The following is a 6,283-nucleotide window of genomic DNA, read 5'->3' on the forward strand; positions in this document are numbered from 1 at the left end:
AGTATTGAGATTAAGTGTATCACAGAGTTATATTCGGAAAGATAAACCAGTTTTATTAAGTAAAGACTTGTGTCGTTAAAGTTTCGTTGGAACGAAGTTACGGAAAAACCAATTAACAAACGGAGACGTAACATTATGAAATACCTCCAGGTTGTAGTTTTTATAAAAAGTAGTGTTAATTTCTTAAATTATTTTACAAACAAGCATTGAATAAGTGTTTGCTTTATAGTTACGTACCTTATTGACTGTTATCAACAACACTCATACAATAAGTGGATGTAGACCTATTCTTTAGACTCGCTACATATATTAGCACGTTTTATATCCGGGATTTCCATCTACAAATACGTCTGTTTATATATATATGTGGTAACACAAAATTCATATAATATATTGTTAAGCATAAGGACACACAGGAATACTACCAACGTGAGCAAAATGCTGTTGTTCTATTTTTAATTTTTGTGTGTGTAATTTTTGATTTTTTTTTCCAAATTATGGCACGAATGAGCTTCCGTATTGTGAAAATCGACCAAGTCACGCCACTGATTTTCTTTTTTTAATTTCTTTGGTAATGCATTATATTGAAGCTTATATTACAAATGTATCGTTGTTTATCAAAAACAATAACTTTCCATCACTTTATACATATAAATACGCATTATTTTTACATGTTTGCCATCCGCAAAAACGCATTATATTTTTTTTATTTAGGGCAAAGCTCATAAGGCCTATCTGCCGCCGAGAAAACGCATGACACAATCTGTTTCATCGTCTGTTTGCATAATTTACGGACGTTTTAGCATTATAAATCAACTAGAATATACGTTTGCACATATAATAAACAATATAATGCAAGAAACTTACCATGTCCAGTTTATTTTCTTCTCACTACTTCAACAGTGACACTGGGCAAAATCTCAGTGGGCCGCAGTGCCGCCTTCGCCGGTACTAATGGTAGGCTGATTAGCTTGATAATCTGATTGGCCTGTCTAATTTCAGTGCTAGTCTGCGCTACAGACCATCCTACTACACTCTACATAAGTTGTAGGTGTTTATACATCTATGTTTCATGTCATCAACTGTACAATCAAATTAATAATGTCTGAGCCCTCAGGCGCTGTAAGTGAGAACCAACATATGTTCCAGCGAATATATATGAAATTTCGCGTTCCGTACTGTATTCGTACACCCAGCGTTCGCCTCTATGGCTCGAATCTAAGCCTCAATCATTTTTTTTTTCGTTGTAAAGAACGAGCTCTTTTAAGGGCTAAAGCACATTAATTAGTGATTATCAATTTATATATAATATATATTATGCTAAACAAATTATTTTTGTAATAGTATTATGATAATTATGAGTTTAAACGAAATCTAAAGTCGAAGTCAGTGCTACTATACTATTGCTCTAACCAAACACTGGAGCAGACATGTATTTGACATTTACTTATAGTCCAGTCAGTCTACATTTCAACATCAAACTAATTGCAACAGAATTTTTTTGCAAAAATATATGTAAAACTATATTTCATGAACAACGTATCAAATGTCTAGAAAAATCTAAGTAGGGGAAATTACAAAAAAAAAGTTCTAAAAAAGTAAATTTTGCCATTTTATAACTGCTACACATAAGCCACCGTATAATGTATGTTGTTTTTTTTCTCAGAAATTTATTAGCGACCGGTGATACACCAAACGGCCCAATCCATCCATGGACTAATTCCATGACATTTGTAATGACACCTTTGTTGAAGTTATTACTAGACTTGGTGACTGCTCATTCCTCTAGTCCAGTGTTTTTTTTGTTTTTTTTTCAGGATGTCCAGTAGAACTGACGTCTTCCCACTACAAAGTTTAATTTCCATTGCTGTTTGATTCAACAATAGTAGGTGGATAACTGAGCAGTTCATGCATTAACAAGTCCTTTAGTTCCCAATTCCTTATTTTCTAGAATGATTCATTTAAGTACAGGCATTTCATTGCTGAGTTGTTGCTTGACCTGTTTTGGTTTATCTTGCTTCATTTCCCTCTTCCTCAAAATTTTTTACCACGCCTGTTGTTAGGTAATGTTACAACGACTTTCAGTATGACTGTCGTACACATAGTAGATTTTTCATGATTTTGTTGCCAACAGCCCATCAAATAATGTTCAGCATATCCTTAGTGTAAATGAAACGATTTATCATTTCTCCATTGACAAATGTCTTTACCATACTTTTTTTTTATTCTATTCTTCTCTTCTTTGTTACTGCATTTGCTTCGTGATGTGAAACATCTAAATAATCTAAGCATACCCTGGATTTTACAGTAAGGGAGACTGAAGCAGTAAAGAAAAGTGTGAAAACCACACCTCCAATCTGAATCCCTTCATTTTCACCCCCCTCTGCTCTGCTTGTCCACTTCTGCCATTTGCATCATAATTCTGTGAACACTTCATTACCATATCTTTGTGAATGGCAAACTGTGCAAAATTTCCAGGAAAAATATTTGATGGAATGAATATGTTGTAATCTTCAGCTTGGTTAGTGATCTGACATGTAACTGATGTTACCAGTCTCTGAAGATCAACATACTGATGCACAATCCAAGGTTGTTGAGTACAATGATAAGGTATCTGCTCTTGTTCTGTGGTAGATATAAACAGTAAAACCAATATGTTTGGAGTTTACTTTCCTGTAGCTGTGAGGATGGTGCCTAGAGCTAGGTTTAACATTTTCTCTTTGGTGTTAACTTGAACATGTGTCTTGTTTCCATCTTGGTCAAAAAATACTCTGCCTTCTTCATCTATCCTATTAAAAGTTACAGTGTCAAACAGCAAAAAAAAAAGCCATTATATTATACAACCCGATGAGCACATTTGACAGAGCTTGATGTATGCGATGTCCCAAGATTAAGCCTTCTTTCATACTATTTTGAAGGTCATTCAAATCAAACATAATCTTCTGTACAACTCTGAAGAACGTTCTGCTTTCATTTTCGTCTGATTAGGGTCAACATTATCATCATCTCCTGATCCTGAATCTTCAATGTGGATGTAGTGATCTTCTACTTCCATTTTTAGAAACAGCAAGCTTTCAGGAGCTTGGTAGCTGTAAGTTGAGAAGAACATATCAAATCAGCACTTGTCTCGCTTGAGGCAGAAATAGTATATCTGAACCAAAATATTTTCAAGTCATTTTGTCATACTGGATATGTGATATTATGCCACCCTCTTTGCATCCAGGTCAGCATTGGAGAGATGAGCTTACTACATGTTTTTCAAAGTCAATGCATAGTACACTTTGCCACCTTCAAGTTTTCCAGTAATATTTCAAAACAGCAAAGCCAACATGTTTGGAGTTCACTTACCTGTAGCTGTGAAGACGGTGCTATAAAAAGGGGCAATACATATTATAGGTAACTGAAGTATCTACATTGAGCATTTTCTACCCAGGACAATCAATCTACTGGTTGTGGTTGTGTTTATCGTTTATTTATTATTTCCTTCTATGATTTAGTTTATCTATGAATTTTTAGTTCCATTAAAATGCTAACTCACCTTCTAGCTAATCATTTGTATTTTGAATAAATATATGTGTGTATGATGAAACTGACACCAGCTTCCCTCGTGGTGACGCACAGATACTATTAATGTAGCAGAAGAGTATGTAAATTTATGATCACATGAGGTTGTACTCTTGTGACCGACTCTGTAAATAAATACCCTGCCAGAAGCTTCACTAAGAGAGAGAGAGTCACGAGATAGATAATGAACGATACAGTTAATGAATTATTGCTCTTTATCACTCGATATTGTTTATTAATATTGAAAGGTATTATTGTGTTGCTGTATCTTTTTTATATCTGATATCTTTTTCCTGATTCCATTATTTGAAATAATATTGATGATATATTGTTCTTTAAAATTTGTTTCAAGTCCTGGCCAGGCAAGTGTTTATTAACTAAGTGTTGAATTTATTGCTAAATGTTGTTATAGTTGAACAATTTGTTTGTTTTTTTCGTTGTTGTTGAACCCTGATTTTAGTGGTGTGTTTATTTTAGACCGTTACAATGTCACACAGTAAAGTTTCAAAAGCTTCATCATATGCTATGATTTCTTTCAGTACCATACGAATATCATAACAACGACTTCTTCACTATATAATACTTGCTACAATTACTGAAAGAAACTGAAACATATCTAATAAAATCGAGTCATACTCGCCGTGGAAAACATATTAGAAAAACATTACTTTTACAGTCTTTTTCCTAATATAACTTCCACGTGAAACAAACAAGATGGCAACACACTGATGAACAAAATGCCCTTTATTGTAAAATTCGTCGACTTTTAGGATCTGTAGTAAACGTCATTCAGCAAGTTAACATAACATAAAATCTACCTTGTACATGCACATATGGGGGGGGGGGGGGGTTCTGAGGTGGTTCAGCCGCACCCCTATTTTTGTGATATATAAAAATTATGCTTATGTAGTTCTTGCGCTGCTCCTTATTTAACGTTTTCTACACAGTCTGCATTCTTCTGATGAAACATCAGCATTTTTTGGCTTGAAATAGTCACATGCAATGACTTCTGTTGACACTTTGTAATTGGAATCCCGAAGCCGTATTGTTATCGTCAGGTTTTTTAGGCCTGATTTTTTACAGTAGATATCTGTGACTTGTTGGTGATAAATTTCAATAATAAACAAAAAGTAACACAATCCACTTGTTTTAAAATAATATATTAAAACAAGTTAAATGTATATACAAATGTTCGTTACACTGTTGGCTATACAGTTGTATTCAGAGCTTTATATAATTGTCTCATTTTCGTCAAAGCATGCTTCTATGTACCAGGTATTTTTATGTTATTAAAATTATTTGCCAATGTTTGGCATCTGCTTTCCGCCAGTTGTATAATTACCTGAGGTGTACACAAACCAAAGAAAGGGCCCTAGCCTTAATACACAATCATTACGACACTGCTATCAACATTGAACCTGTATGTAAGTTATTTATGGAAAAAGCACCCAAGAAGAATGGAACATGCTAATATATTTTTTCAGTGTTGCACACATGTACCTATATGATATCCAATGCTTGAAATAGCTAATATACTATTGTTGTACAGAACTGTTCAGGGGTGGATTGGGAGCCTAAAACGGCTTGGGCAAATACTCAGAAATAAGAAATCTGATGGTTACATATCTGGAGAATATGGTGGGTGAGGGAGAACTTTCCAACACAACTCCATAATCTTGTGTTGCGTCAAACATGCCACATGTGGGGTTGCATTGTCTTGGAGAAAAACACTTTTCCGATTGATCAGTGAAGGGCGTTTCTGATGAAGGACTTGACTTAAATGTTCTAGACAGAGTTCAACTGGAAACAGTTGTAAGATCTTGTTCATGACTTCTGTATAAAATACTGGTATAACAAAGATAGTTGTATTAGACAGAGTTAAACTGGAAACTGTTGTAAGATCTTGTTGATGATTGTTGTATAAAATACTAGTATACTAAATATTGTTGTATTAGACAGAGTTCTACTGGAAACTATCGCAAGATCTTGTTGATGATTTTTGTATAAAATACTGGCTAACTAAAGATTGTTCTATTAGATAGATTTTTACTGGAAACTGTTGCAAGATCTTGTTGATTGTTGTTGTATAAAATACTGGTATACTAAAGATTGTTGTATTAGACAGAGTTGAACTGAAAACTATTGTAAGATCTTGTTGACGAATTCTGTATAAAATACTGCTATACTAAAGATTGTTGTATGAGATAGAGTTCTACTGGAAACTGTTGTAAGATCTTGTTGATGATTGCTGTACCAAATACTGGTATACTGAAGATTGTTGTATTAGAGAGAGTTTTATTGGAAATTCTTGTAAGATTCTGTTGATGACTTCTGTATAAAATACTGGTATACTAAATATTGTTGTATTACACAAAGTTCTACTGGAAACTGTTGTAAAGTATTGTTGATGACTTCTGTATAAAATACTGGTATACTAAATATTGTTGTATTACACAAAGTTCTACTGGAAACTGTTGTAAAGTATTGTTGATGACTTCTGTATAAAATACTGGTATACCAAAGATTTTTGTATTAGAGAGAGTTCTACTGGAGTCTGTTGTAAGATCTTGTTGATGACTTCTGTATGAAATACTGGTATACTAAAGATTGTTGTATGAGATAGAGTTCTACTGGAAACTGTAGTAAGATCTTGTTGATGACTTATGTATAAAATACGGGAATACCAAAGATATTTGTATTAGAAAGCGTTCTACTGGAA

General features: G+C 33.8%; 1 long non-coding RNA gene across 1 annotated transcript in view; it reads right to left on the minus strand.

The window, feature by feature from the left end:
• The window catches only part of LOC111087434, a 7,519-nt gene extending 6,614 nt beyond the window's left edge, over positions 1-905 (minus strand). Inside the window, exon 1 of the long non-coding RNA XR_002612124.1 lies at positions 868-905. This is a non-coding gene — a long non-coding RNA (uncharacterized LOC111087434). The remainder of the gene's footprint in view (positions 1-867) is intronic.
• Positions 906-6,283: the final 5,378 nt, after the last annotated feature.

This window comes from Limulus polyphemus, unplaced genomic scaffold (genome assembly GCF_000517525.1).
Source record: "Limulus polyphemus unplaced genomic scaffold, Limulus_polyphemus-2.1.2 Scaffold2147, whole genome shotgun sequence".
NCBI classification, from domain to species: Eukaryota; Metazoa; Arthropoda; class Merostomata; order Xiphosura; family Limulidae; genus Limulus; species Limulus polyphemus.